General features: G+C 36.4%; 2 pseudogenes across 2 annotated transcripts; one reads left to right on the forward strand and one right to left on the reverse strand.

Moving 5' to 3' along the window:
• Positions 1 to 267: 267 nt before the first annotated feature.
• On the forward strand, positions 268 to 10,176 carry LOC143622333 (protein RST1-like; annotated as a pseudogene). The gene is made up of 25 exons (XR_013151680.1): positions 268 to 792; positions 897 to 1,178; positions 1,270 to 1,353; positions 2,450 to 2,726; positions 2,910 to 3,145; positions 3,296 to 3,479; positions 3,560 to 3,753; positions 3,829 to 3,929; positions 4,064 to 4,139; positions 4,232 to 4,363; positions 4,436 to 4,517; positions 4,658 to 4,730; positions 4,808 to 4,976; positions 5,091 to 5,221; positions 5,317 to 5,408; positions 5,513 to 5,604; positions 5,685 to 5,900; positions 5,986 to 6,063; positions 6,430 to 6,612; positions 6,708 to 7,573; positions 7,967 to 8,245; positions 8,441 to 9,101; positions 9,284 to 9,434; positions 9,535 to 9,653; positions 9,814 to 10,176. The product of XR_013151680.1 is annotated as a protein RST1-like (transcript).
• A 1,410-nt stretch (positions 10,177 to 11,586) lies between these two features.
• On the reverse strand, positions 11,587 to 14,995 carry LOC143622334 (zinc finger CCCH domain-containing protein 41-like; annotated as a pseudogene). The gene is made up of 4 exons (XR_013151681.1): positions 13,875 to 14,995; positions 12,755 to 13,768; positions 12,322 to 12,677; positions 11,587 to 12,190 (listed from the first exon to the last, which is right to left on the reverse strand). The product of XR_013151681.1 is annotated as a zinc finger CCCH domain-containing protein 41-like (transcript).
• Positions 14,996 to 15,023: the final 28 nt, after the last annotated feature.

The following is a 15,023-nucleotide window of genomic DNA, read 5'->3' on the forward strand; positions in this document are numbered from 1 at the left end:
TAATGTTCAAAAAATTGGTGCTTCGACTATTCTACATGTCTTTCATCATAAACACACACAAATTGAGTTTAACACTCAATAAAATGGTTTTCCAAAAATGGTTTTCCGACATTTATAAATTGCTAACGGCTTAAAGATTTCCACAGTTGGTATTAGTCTTTTTTTTACTTGTTGGAAATGGAGGAAAAATAAGATATGTAAAAGACAGGCTGTGTTGGGCTATGAATAAAATACAAAATTAGTTTGTTTCTTTTATTAATTCGTGAGGCTCGTATACAAGTTTTATGTTTCCCGGATCATCCACGGCCCAGACCATAACCCACTTCAAATTCAAGTATGCGAACCGTCCTCTCCCGGTAACGCTACACACCTCTCGCCGGCGAATATTCCGTCTACAACCACCATGGACTCATATAACCTTTACCTCGAGAGAACACGTGTACCTCAACCGTCACGCCAGAAACTCGCCGTTACATCCATATTCCACACCCTCCGTTCATCTACCGGACCCGAATCCGAATCCGGATTACACGCCGTTGCTCAATGCCTCAACTCAAATTCACCGGCAGTTATCGATCAGTCAGTCCGAGAGCTTTGCCTACTCGTTAAAGACTCCAAATTGGATGCTTCTCGCGGGTTATTGGAGCTCCAGTCTGCTCTCGAAGGCTCCGATTCCCGTTTCGTTAATGTTTTCGTTAAAGCCTTAGGGTTTCTCGTTCAATTAGGGTTCAAAATGATAATGCTTCGTTTCGGTCTCGGTTTCAATCACCCGAGGCTCATCTTTTTGTTAAAGTATATTTTGAATATTATTCATTTGACTATCAATTTAATTTAATATTGTTGCTTAATTTTATGATGCATTGATGTGTTGATGTTTGATGTTTGATGGTTGTTAGATTGTTTCTTCGCAAACGGAGGTTCAATCGGAGCTCGTGCGGCAGGTGGTTTTATTTATTATGCGGAATAGGCATTTGGGAATGGAAACAGTTTGTGAATTCTTGAGACCGTTTTTAAACTTTTTGGTCGTACAAATATCGTCATCGGCGACGACTGCGTCGTTTGCGAGGAATCTTTTGTCTTCAATTGCTTCACTGTGTTGTTCGTTTTCTCACGATGCGATTCCTGTTTTCAAGATGTTGATGGGATGCTTTAAGTATATTCATTGTGATAGTGCAGAAGTAAGTGAATTTATTATTGTGTTTGATTTTATTAATCTTTTCATCATCATAGTGTTGCATACTGATTTCTTTCCTGATAATGTTTTCATAGGATGTGACTAATTCTTCTTACCTCATGGGGACTATAGTGGATGCATTTGTTGCGGTTTTGAGCCAATTGGCCGGTGATGGTGTGGTATGTTAGTTAAACTTCGATTAGATGATGTTTTTGTATATTGAAGGGAAATCACCATAAAAAATCAATATACTTTCATTTTTTTCCTACAAAAGTTCCTCCACATTTTTTTGCACATGAAAGTCCCTGTACATGCTGATTTTGAACACACCCGTGAATTTTTTTCTAATATAAATAACAAACCACTAATTTCATATAACTCAATATAACTCATCTTAAAATTACAAATGATAAGATGCAAGTGTTTTTTTTACAATATTGAGTTTCCTTCTTGGATTTAAAAGTTTGATATGAATACTGTGAATCATAGTTGTTAACAAATGGATATTGTCATAGGTATGTAAACGAACAGAACAAACGCAAACGAGGGTGCGTTCGTGTTTGTTCATCTAACTTTAACTTAACACGAACACATAATCGAACAGCTTTTTATTTGTTCATGTTCGTTCATTTAGATAATAGGCATGTTCGTATTCATTCATGTTCATCCATTACATTTAAAATTAAACAAATAGTTCATGAACGTAAACAAGCACAAACGAACATAAACAAACAAGCTTAAATGAACATTTATTATTATTAAAAACAAAAACGAACAAAAAATCTGACATTTAAGACTTAAAAATCTGATATCGGGAAAATCAGTGATATATTGGTCAGTATCACCGATAATATCGGGACCGATGTTATAACTGATATTTTACGAAGGGACCAATATATCGATGATATCGACTGCATAGCCAATGAGCACAAACGAACAAGTCTAATACATCACAATTCATCCAAACATATGTATTTATGTTTATATTTATATAAATATAAATAATTATGCATTTATTAAATTTAAACAAACGTAAATAAACGGACGCTCACGAACATAAATGAATGAACAAAAATGTGTTCTTGAACTCATTCATGAACAAAACATTTGTTTAAAATATTTTTTTCATGTTTGTGCTCAAAGTTAGCATGTACAGGGAATTTTACGTGTTAAAAGTTGTTAAGGAACTTTCATAACAACAAAAAACAGTTGGCGTTTTATGGTATTTTTCCTTGAATATATGAAATGGTGTATGACTTAATCTTTGACAACCAGCTGATTCATGAAGCACAATTATGCGGAGCAGAACTTTTAGAGATGGTGTTTTCACTGTGCACAGATATTCACAAGTATTCTGGTGGAGAAGAGTGCATATTTGATATGTCAAGGCATTTAATAGTTGTGCAGGCAGAGCTTGGTTTGAAGTTTATACCTGAAGTATCATCTGTGATGTTGTCATTGTTTGTTAGTCTCGTTCAGTCAGAGCTGGAACACATACAATTATCAATACTAAAGTTGGTTCTTGATCTTATAAAGTGGAAAAACAGAAATGGTAAATATGCTCAGATTTTTCTGACTCACTTATGTGCTCTTTTTAGAATGCAATAAGCTTACACTTGCTAAAAAGGTGTTTGCTAGCTTAGTGAAGAGTAAAAAATTGTTTTATGTTACACTTTCGAGATGCATCTTCTTTTTTGTGTTTTTTATTCAGCTGATATATATTCTACACTCGCAGAAACGATGATTGATTTGCATGAAGAGATTTTATTTGTTTTTCCTGCCATCAATCTTATGTCATCTCCTTCCAAATATGTTAAAGAAGCAGCTTCTGAGTTGCTTGTTATATTAGGAAAGCTCTCTGCTAGTTTCTTTGTTACTCCCGTAAATGAATTGCTTATGGAAGAAAGGTTTCCACGTGTCAGCAGAGTGGAAGACATTCTATTTAGGGTCTTCAGTCATTTGTGGTTTCAGGTGAAGTTATTTACTCCCTTTTTAGGGGATATGCAATCATTTTTCTTTCTTCAAACACGGTATCTTAATTCATAGCATTGCATTTTTGCTTCATTATGTTGCAATGGGACGGACATCTGAGTATGTAACCATGGACTGCTGTTATTTCAGGATCAAACTTCCTTATCTGGTTCTTTTTATCTACAATGGGTATCATTTGATGATAAAGTTGTAGAAGAAAAACAGAATTCTGCGAAAACTTGGACACCTTCAGTAACAGACTATTGTAAATGGATGGTTGAGAGTCAAAAATCTCCCCTTCCTAAATCTCAGTCACAGGAGATCTTTCTACATGGTAATATTGGTTTTTCTTTTTGCCAAGATATTATTTGTTAATGACTTTAATAACAGAATTATAATATTTATATATTGTAGATATTCCGCCACTGCTTGGTGCAATTGCCAGTGTTCTAATTGTACATCCTACATTGGGGGACTCTGCAATAGATCTCCTAGCTGTTACTGGCAATATGGATCCCAAACTTGGTGTTCCGTTATTTCTAGTAATTTTGTTTTACCATAACGTATTCTCTGGTAAATCTGAAGAAATAGACTTCCATGACATATTGGTATGCTACATCTTATTAGCCTTTATTCTTTAACTTTAATTGTTACTTCTATTAATCTTATAGCAATTGCTGCAGCTAAAACTTTTAAAAATGCTTCCCTCACTTGTGTCACATCCTGCAATGATACCACTTGTAGTTCAGACAATCTTACCAATGCTTCAAAAAGATGCAAATCCGTATGTTTCCTATGCATATATTCTTTCGTTTTTGTATTCATAATTTTGAATATTTAGTAGCAATGTTATTAGTATCAAATTCTATGATTGTTGTCTATTTAAATAAACATTTTTCTTGGCTTATTGTGTTCTAGAGTGTTATATGCTACTGCTTTGCGTTTGCTTTGTAAGACTTGGGAGATCAGCGACCGTGTTTTTGGAAGTTTGCAGGTTTGGATTACTTCCAGAAGCATTTACTATTCTTACCTATGAATTTTATTTTCTACGTTACCACTTTACTATAAATTTTTTTTTCTTGTAAGGGCTTATTACTTCCAGAAGCATTCACTCTGTTCAAGTACGAGAGAAGTATTTGTATAAGCACGGCTGTTACTATTCGGGATGTTTGCCAAAAAAATCCTGACAGGGGTGTAGACATTATTTTGTCTGTCGAGGTAGGACTTGTAACTAATTTCTCTTTGATTTTTCCATATTTCTGCTCTCTAATTTTTTCATGCAATTTGTAGGCATGCATTGAGAGCACAGATGCTATAATTAAAGCTCTTGGTATTCAAAGCCTTTCCCTTCTCTGTGAAGCTGATGTGATTGGTAAGACCTACTTGATTAAATGTTGTGAGTGTTGATGGCACAAGTGATAGTGTGCTTCTTTGTTTTTATATGATTTGAGAGATTATGTTTATTATTAGATCAGTTGATTTTTGAAAATATTTATTCTAAATGTTATCCAGATTTTTATACTGCTTGGCACGTCATAGCAAAGTATGTCTCTAGCTACTCTACAGATCCAATTGTTGCAAAGAAGTAAGTCCAAACAACTTCGTGTATATGCGTTTAAAAACTTGTTTTAACTAACAATTTTGAACTTCATTTCAGTGTAGCACATGCTTGCTTTTAAGATGGGGTGCAATGGATGCTGAAGCATATCCAGAAAATGCAACACTTGTTTTGCAGATACTATGGGAAGTTGCCACATCCAAACGCTCTTGTCATATTCCTACATGGGTAGATGCTAGAGTAACTGCTTTTGAGGCATTAACTCATTATGAGGTATATTTCTAGTCTGATTTTATGAAAAGTCAATGATGCACCATTCGATCTATTTGACGGCCTCTATTCTAGATTGGCTGAGTTGTTTTCGTTGAACCTTATGACACTTTTTAGGTACCTCATATTCGACAGTTCTTGCCGGATTTCAGGGAAAAGAACATAGAGGTGCTTGTTTCTGAGGTTGATCTCAAGGTTCTTGAGGCCATGGAGAAGTTTGAAATGAAGATAATAACACACGAGCACATGTTAATTTCTTTTGAACTTTTTTTTATACTCGAGTGTTAATTAATATATCATGTTTCTGAGACATGCTTCTTGTTTTGTTTTAAATTATTCCCAGCACAAGGCGAAGACTAGTAAAGGAGAAAAGGGCACCAGCCAATAAGATTGAGAAATTGCTAGATGTCTTTCCTCGGGTTATTGGCCTTTCAGGTATGAATATGACAATATTTGTAATTATGCATAAAATGCAAAAATTAGTGTGTATGCATATATACAACATGTGTGCTTATGCTGTATTACCATCTTACTTGCAGGAGCTAATAGTAAAGTAAGAGAACTCCCAGGCGCAGCTCTATTTCATTTTTCTTTCAGTGCAAAAGGTGAAAATAATCAAGGAGGATCGAAGGTAAAACATGTAGTATAGTTGTGATACTGTCATCATTATATTATCACCATGTTGTTACATTTGCAATTCTTAGTTTTCAGGCCTTGCACGATTTACATGGCAGATACGAGAATGCATTAGTGGAGATAGCTGCTTCACTACAGCTGTCAAGGAATATAATAGTTGCACTTCTGTCACTGCAATCTTGGAAACCGTTTCTGAAAAGTTGGCTACAGGGTTGCATAACATTAATGAATGTTAAGGCATCCTCTAGTGTGCTGGATACAACTTCCAAAGCAGCAGATGATATTCTCAAGGTTCAACTTTTCATCTATTTTTTATATATTACTCTACCCTATCTTTATCACTGTGATGTTCTTATTTATAATGATGTTCATGCAGTGTATGATACAAATAGCTGAGAAATCTATCCCTAGGTCTGCTGAGAATATTGGACTTGCTGTGGGTGCACTTTGTTTGGTAAATGTTACCCTGCTGCTTTACTCAGAATTCGAGACACCATTTTTCTTTTTTTTTTTAGTTGTCAAAAAATATTTATTAATACTGAAAGGCTAGGACTACAAATTGTTTGATTGAGAATTTGATTGAACCTCTGACCGGTATTACAATTCTACAATTAGAAACCAACTGAATACAACCTTCTAATAACCAACTAAAACTGAAATTATACCAAAATACAATAACACATAAGTTGGAAAAAAAACAAATCACAAGCAAAAGCAAAACATAGCTGACGAACAGAAAACATATTCTTGTTTCTTCTTCCTAGTACTTGATTAGCATATGATTACTTTTGGTAATTTTTTTAGTGTTGTGGCATGGCAGGTTCTTCCCCCATCTGCACATGCCTCAAAAGCAAGTGCCTCGAAGTTTCTGCTGAGTTGGCTATTTCAGCATGAACATGAATATCGACAGTGGTCAGCTGCAATTTCGCTTGGAATTATCTCAAGTTGCTTGCATGTAACTGATCACAAACAAAAGTTTCAAAATGTCAATGCACTTTTTGAGGTACTAACATCTCTGCCCCTTTTCGTAAACCTTCAACTTCTCCGTTTGTTATAAAAAAGAATATTAAATGATAAGTTATTAACACATATTTGTAGGTTGCATGTACAAGTAAAAGTACTTTGGTAAGAGGGGCTTGTGGAGTTGCTTTAGGTTATTCATGTCAAGATCTTCTTACACGTTTTCAAGCAGGAGATGACCACCATTTGAATAAAGAATCTTACGAGGCACATGAAATCGAATTACTTGGAAAGATTGTTAGGACTTTATGTCGGTTAATAGATCAGTATGCACAATCTTCAACTACCATTCTCCAAACCCTAACTGAATACTTCCCCCCCAAGTAACAAACACTACTAATCCAGATATTACTCCAAACGTTTTTAACCCAAGTTCTGATTATGTAGAGGAAGATATATGGGGTGTTTCAGGACTTATCATTGGTTTAGGAAGTTCTGTTACTGCAATATACAGAACAGGGCATATAGATGCAGTTAGGAAGATAAAAAACTTAAGTATATCATGGATTTCTCTTGAGAATCCCTTAGAATCAGTTTTGTCAACGGGGGCTTGTCTTGCAATTCCATTTGTAGTATCATTTTCCCAGAAAGTAGAATTGATTGATGGTGCTGAGCTGGAATATCTTGTGAGTGGGTATCGTGACCTCATTAACGAACTGGTTTCTACCAAAAGTTCTGGAACCTTCCGTCAGAGCTTGTTGATGGCATCTTGTGTTGGAGCAGGAAATTTTCTTGGATGTGTTTTTAATGAAGGGATCCATTCACTGGATGCCAAGTGTGTTGGGGATTTGCTAGATATGTTTAAGAAAATATACTCAAATTCTCAGCCACCTTTAATGCATTTGGGTGCAATGCTTGGAGTTGTAAATGCATTAGGAGCAGGGGGTGTGACCTTGTTTCTTCATTGCCCTTTATCCTTTTCTTCATCTAATTCCAAACATAAGGTACATTTAAATGTGCAAATTTTGACCCGTTTACTTTCGAACGGGTCCATTTGGGCTTGTTTCATTTCAAATGGGTCAAATGGGCTAAATTAATTTGAACGGGCTGAAACTAGAAAGTTGCCCAAATTCTATTATTAGCCTCCTAAGTTTCAATGTTTTAGATTATTATTATAACAATAGTTTTTTCTGTTGTCCTAATCAACCCACTAGTGATTAATGATTTTTCTAAAAAAAAAGAGATGTCAAGAGTCGAAAGGCCAATGTAACCCGGCTTGTTTTGACCTGTCCGTTTCAGCGTTTTGCTACCTTTAGTTATCCAGCATTGTAAATGTATGAGTTGCATTTTGTAGCTTCTTTATAACTGAACTTTACTGCTAACTGGTTTTCCAACAGGATTCTTCATACATTACTGGTCCTTTATTCTCAAATTCTGTTATGGAGCAAAATTTGACATCATTAATACAAGATATCTTTCTTGTTGCTCCACATTCTGATGACAAACAACTGCAACACTACGCCTCTTGGGCAGTTTCTTTTCTTAGACATTACATATGGTCTAGTGATCTTCACAATGAAGACAGAGCAAAACTTAATTCTACATCCCAATCATTCCCTGAGGATAGCATTGTCATGAAACTTAGTCTGTGGCTAATGAATCTGAACTTCTCTGGGGTGCGTAGCCTATCTTTATAATACTTTTAAGCCTCAACTGCCTTCTAAATAACTGCTCGTTAACCTACAGCTGTGTGGAACCTTAAAGTATTAATAATTTTTATTCATATATCCTCGCTGAAAATATTAATTTTGAAATTTAATAAATACTTTTTTGTTGACATTATACTTTTGTGCTCACTTGTTTGTTATCAGACTGCTACATGTTCACACGTCAACACAGTTGCAACTGTTTTGAGATGTCTCACCAATGCTCCAAGGTTGCCACAGCTTGAATGGGGGCCAATCATTAGAAGGTGCATGAGATACGAAGAGCAGGTTTCTGAAATATCACAAGGAGAAAATAATCATGAAAACCGAAAACTAAGGGAGGAATGTTTATTATTCTCTTTGGTTCATGGCAGCAACTTTGATGCTTTGCTTACTTTCCTTGATGAGCTGTTTGACCTCTCGAGATTCAAAATGCTTGAAATGAACCTGCAGCTGTGCATACTTTCTCACCTGCCACACGTTAAAGATATTCTCTGGATCTAGACTTGAAAAGTTATTTGATGATGTGGCAAACTTTGTACAGTCACCTTTTTCGTCTGATAAAGTTTATAATCCTGAACAGAAAAGCCTGTTAAGAACATCTTTCTGGAAGGGTGTTCGCTTGTGTTTTGAAGAAGCTTATCTTGATTGTGAAAAACTTATGCCTAAATTTGAGAATTGCATGGAGTTGCTCTTTTCACTGTTGCCAGAATTTTCGGGGTTAAGATTTTCAGAAAATAACAGAACTTATGAAAGGGAGGAGTGGTCTGAAGCAGTAAGATGTCTGGGGAAGGCCCGTCCCGACTGGTTGCCACATTTTTTGCAGGTGACGTATCTTTCCATTTTGTAGATTCAATCTATTTACTTGTGTACTGTTACTTAATACAACCTACTAATAGATCTGTTATAAAGTCATATATGATATTTAACACAGATTATCAAGATTTTGAAAATTTGGCCCTATTGTCGTTGGATATCCTAAGCTGATTCAGTTGTTACCATGTACAGATTCCAGAGAAGAGTTTCAGTCAGGAAAGTCATCAGTTTCTTGATGCAAAGAAAAAGATGATAGCTAGAGCCAGACTGGTGGAGATGGGTTCTGTTTCGCTAATCGAACTGTCAAAACTAAAAGCTTACATACTAAACTTCAGATCTGATGGTTAGTGTTCTAATACCTGCCATTTGAACTTGTATGCATATATAATTGTGTATATAAAATTGTTTTTTTGCATGAGTAATGTTTGTATATATTGATGCAGTTATATGGGATGTTTTGGTTGAAGTAGTGATGGCTTTGCAGCATGCTGAAGGAAGTGCCAAACGACAGTGGCTTGTTGCTGCTGCTGAAATTAGTTGTGTCACAAGTTACCCAACAACAGTAAGTAATAGTTCTTTAATCACGCACTATAATTACCTGAAAAGGGAAATTTAAATCCACATTAAATGTTTTTATAGTTTTGAGCCTCTTAAATCAACATATTACACATGAAGTATGTTATCCATCTAATGAGGTGCAATTTATTCTTATTCTATTGCAGGCAATGCAGTTTATTAGTTTGCTATGCGGTAGCTTGTCCAAGTATATGCCACTTCTGATCGTAAAACCTAATACTGTATTGAGTGACCTACCCGTAACCCTTACTTCTCTACTGTTAGATGATAGTAACTGGGCGGTAGTGGCCGATTCGGTGGTTTCGCTTATATGGACTTCAACTAAGCGTATGCATGAATATGTTACCAATGCTATTGACTTTTCGAGCCAAGGGCCGCTTGATGAATCAGTGAAAGACACAAGTGTGTTTCTGTTAAAGGTGATGCATCATACCTGTGTTGCTTTCAAAGACCATCTGCCTCCCGAGCAGCGGCTTATGCTTGCCAACATGACCATCCCCTGAACTTGCTCTGGCTCTTGCGTGTATGTACACCAGTAGATTTATGTTTATCGTTACATGATTACAGATGTAAACTAATTATAGTTCCTTATAGAAATTAGAAATGATGAATTACTAAGATCTGTTTTAGGGCATGTCTGGGATTCCTTATTTACACCTCCTTATACCTTATATAAGGAGTTTTTCATTAGTTACAAAATCCTAACTTATGAAAACTCCTTTTTCCTTCTTTAAAATGTTTAATTAGTTAAATTACCCAAACACTATTTTAATCTATAAAGTGAATAACTTATAAGGAGGTAAAAATAAGGAAACCCAATTCTTCATGATCAACCATTTAGGGTTTGTTTGAGATTGCTTGTTTAAGTGAAAATGGACTTTTTGTTAAAAGGACTTATAAACTTGTGAATATTTTAAAAGAAGTTTCTACGAAGATGTTTGGGTTAACTTATGTGTTGGGGAAAACCAAAATGACTAAAAAGGACACTCTTTTTTAAAAGAAGTGTAATGGATTTTGAGAGTTAGAAGGGTGTAATAGGTAAATCAAATCTATTAAGTTAATAAGTTATAAATTCTTAACTTTTCAAAGCCCCTTTATTTTGCCTTCTCCATAAGTTAAAATTCATTGGCCTTATGGTTTGCCAAACATTTTATACACCTTATTAACTTTTCAAAAAGTTTATAAGTTAATGAAAGTAAGGAATCCCAAACACCCCCTTAGACCATCCTCTATGGTGGGGGGCTTCGAAGCCCCTCCACCGTGCCATGTCAGCACCACGTAAGCATCGAGGGCATCGAAGCCCCACTCCAAAGATGCCCCGCTATGGTTTAATGCCCCAAGGGCGCCCCTATTATTTATATATATGCATATGTATGTATGTGTGTGAGAGAGAGATGGAGAGAGCTACCGAGAGGGCCCCACCCAAATTCAATCACCGCGCCGGCCATTGCTTTGCCTAATCCTTCGTCGCCCTTGGTTTGTCCGCGCCCCACGCCGGTGTTTGGCGCCCACGTCGCCTAAAAAGTCCCCCGAAGGGCGTCCCATAGCGATGGGTCTTAGAGATGGTTATTGTGAGTTTTTAACCAATAACAAAAATAAAATCAACTTAAAGTGACACAGAAAGTTGTGACACGAAGGAACAAATACTGTCCAAACCGAAGCAAGTTGTTTAACTTGCTTAGCCGGTTTGAGATTCAAACGGTTCAGCTTTGATAATTTTACTGTTTGGCCAGGTTCGAAACCATTTGGATTTTTTTTTTCAATTTTAAAATATGTAGTTTGTGAAACATTATTATAATCATAACTATTTTTGATACAAAATAATAATTTAAAAAAAAATTAAAAAAAATCAATTCAAACAAGCAAATGTTAAACCGTAAAACTGATAAAACTGGCTGGCGAATACGACAAATACGAAGACGCAACTAAAATCATTTAGTCGAATTTTCAACATAATCCTTGATTTGTGGCGAACCTGACAAACACGAAGACATGGCTAACCGAACAAAGCATCCCAACTAGCAGTTAAAAATCACTTTACAAACTGCACGCATGAGACAACAAAATTGAACTAATGCCCTATGGCAACTAACTAAAGTAGCTGATATACCATTTACTTCACTGTACTGTACACCGTGTCATCCTTTATAAGGCTTATTCGGCAACGCTAATGCAATTAGATTGATGAGTTTCAGAAGGTTCCATATGATCCTTAACAGCTGCTCCTTTGGTATTCTCAGAATCCCCATCTCCAAATGTGTATGATTGTTGGGCGGTAGCTTTAGGAGAATCTTTATAAGTTTCTTTAGCAACATCATCTTTCCTGGAATCGGTAGAATTTAGCCACACAAATTGCAAATTGTGACCTTTCCAGGATTTACCGCCCAAAAACGCCTTCTCAGCTGCATGACGCGCTCTAAAATATATCTGAGCTGTAACATTGGAAGTTTTGGTTTCAATGCCATCTACTTGCACCTTTAAAAGATCGCCAAATGGTGCAAAGTGTTCCTTCAACACGGAAACCTGCACAACCAATTTCAGCATTAGGTGCCCTACTTCACAAAATGTCATCAACTCATTCAACAAAAATTTTGAAAACTGGAGGCAATCTCAACTCAGATGTAAAAATGGAGAAACCGAGAATGGAAGCTTACTCTAGCAAGACCATCTGGTAGAGGCGGAACAACCTTAAACGCAGTTGGACGATTATCCAGTTTGAACCGATTGTTGCCAACAGGTGATCCAAGATTGACCAATGAAAGTGAAGATGATTTCAAGCTTGAAGATTCTGGAAGTACTAATGCAAGATTTTTTTGAAACTTTGCTTCCCAGAGGGTCCCACGTTGCTAGCAGTACCTGCCGCTTCATCTTGTACTGGTGGTACAACAGCATCAAGACCACCACCACCACCACTAATTGGGGATGTGGCCTTTACAGAATCAGCAGGAATCCCCAACTTCTGCTTTTTAGCAAGCTGTTCAGATGCTACTTCACCTTTTGGACTTATAGCCTGCAGAAAAGAGTACTTCCATGTAAACTAACAAATTATAACATGGTTTATAAAATTTGTATAAAATCAAAACTTACTTGTTTCTCAAGTTTAGCCAGCTTGCGTCGGAAGTCATTCCTTTTCTGGTCAAGTGTTTCTTGTTTTTTCCTAAGTTCCTCCTTCAAAAGCTCCAAACTCTCCAGCTTCTTTTGCGAAGGGGGATGCACTTCTTTGCCCTCGACAACTATAGGCTTTGGGTGATTAAAAGCAGATACAGGGGCATGAGAGCCTTTGTTATTATGCAATAATACTTTGTTTGCAACAAAAGAAACTTTCAATCCATGGGCACTAACTGTTTGGTTATCATGTATGATGTCACGGTTAGCCCAAAACAGCTTAATAAAGCGATTACTCATTACAGCATCAGGTGCCATAAGAGCAGCTTCTGCTTCTTCTTTTTTAGAAAACTGAACAAATGCACGCTCGCTATTTAAAGGAACAGAGATATCGATAACCTTTCCAAATTTTTGAAAATGTGAAAGTAGGAGCTCCCTTTTGTTATTCTGGTGAGGAATCCCATTAACAAATAATGTAAGTTGCGCTTTTTGTGAAGGCTTACGGTTCATACGTCTATTTTCACTCTGAGTACGATTCGTCATCGTCTCATTTTGCAAGAAATTTGAAGGGGTGGCTTTGAAAATTCTATTCTTTCTGGTTATTCTACCCTGTAGAGAAGATCCCGTTTTCAGTGATGTCACAGCCCTACTAGAGGTTACAAGTTCATCATCAGAGCCATCAGATTGACCAAAAAGATGATCACCAGCTAAACCATGATCCAGCAAAGAATTATTTTTTCCAACATTTGGATGACTTAAATATTGAACAGTTGATGTATGTGAATCATTGCTCCATAGAGGCTGATCAGGATCATAAAAGTCAGCAGCCGAATCAATGTCACCAACTCCATGCTTCATATTTTTTCCATGTGCGCCTTTGTTGTTGGATAACATGTTTGTCACGACACTAGTTGCAGGTGTAGGTCCTGTCTCAACTGGTGCTATAGATAGAGTTGCACTATCAAGTGAAATAGGAAGATTGAAGTGCGAAAGGCTCTGTAATTAAAAAAAAAACAATAAGCATTTGTAAGGTCAAAAAATATTCATGAGGCATATATTCCAAAGGACCAATTTGCATCTTCGGTTAAATATAATAGGATACCTGAACATCTTCTACAACAATACGGTTTGTCCCATGCTCCATTGGACACATGTCACCTCTTAGACAAAAACCTTGTTCCTCAAAGTCCTGACACATTTGTCTTGCAAGTCCCATGTTCAAAGAAGAATTAATACTTGGTCTGTATGTTCCTTGTAAGCCAATAGGGTGAAACAAATCCAGACCACCATTTTGAATTCCTCGATCCAATCCAAATGGGTTCCAGGATTGACCCTGAGAATTTGAAACCGTTGCTAAACCCCTAACAGGACCAGGGTGCCCAGAAAATGATAGGTTTAACCTACTTTTCTGCTTTACGTCTAAGAATCCTCTAGAAATCTGAGGTCCTTTTTGGTTGAACTTCACAGAAATCTCTTCATCCAGAGTATAAAACTATACTTTTTCCATGTTTCATTATACTGAGAACCAGTTTCTCCACGAAGACGCCCGTTTTGAAAGGATTTACTTCCCTTTATGTATGATTTTGTATATAGGTGTCCTGTGACTTCATCCTCTAATAATCGAGACCTCGTGTCGTCCCTTCTACGATGCTTATGGTTGCGATCATCCTCATCATCACTGATTTGTTTATCATCAGGATAACTTTCATGTGACATGCGTGGCCTTCGGGATGAAACTCTAAGCTCCATTAAGTGTTGCTAAAAGGACAGCCAAGTATCAAAGAATTCGTAGAGAGGAGACAGTGAGACCACACAAAGGGTATGCTGCAAAAGATAAAAGTTTAATGCAGAAACAAAGAAGAAAGAAAAAAAACTACAGCAAAACACTTCCCAGCTTATTTCTTCTATAAATGTGATTTGTAAAAGCAAGTAACTCAAATTTTAAGTTTGAAAAACATAACAGAAACAAAGAAGAAAGAGATGACACTAGTCATGATTTCAGAGGAAAAGACGAAAAAACAGAACTTGTATTCAATTCCATAACACGTGCAATAAAGACGTTGAAAAACTCTCCATACAGTAGGGACCACACAAATATGCTAACAAATTTTGATACAGTACGTGCTTCCAAATTTTATAAAACGGTTCCATACGATTATTCATCAAATACAATGTGATTTAAGAAAACTATAAATCAGTCCTACCGATTCAAACATTTCAATTCAAAACCAAAACGAATCTTACAATGTCG

This window comes from Bidens hawaiensis, unplaced genomic scaffold (genome assembly GCF_021521415.1).
Source record: "Bidens hawaiensis isolate Kalapana, Puna unplaced genomic scaffold, B.hawaiensis_p1.1 tig00003115_1, whole genome shotgun sequence".
Taxonomy (NCBI): Eukaryota; Viridiplantae; Streptophyta; class Magnoliopsida; order Asterales; family Asteraceae; genus Bidens; species Bidens hawaiensis.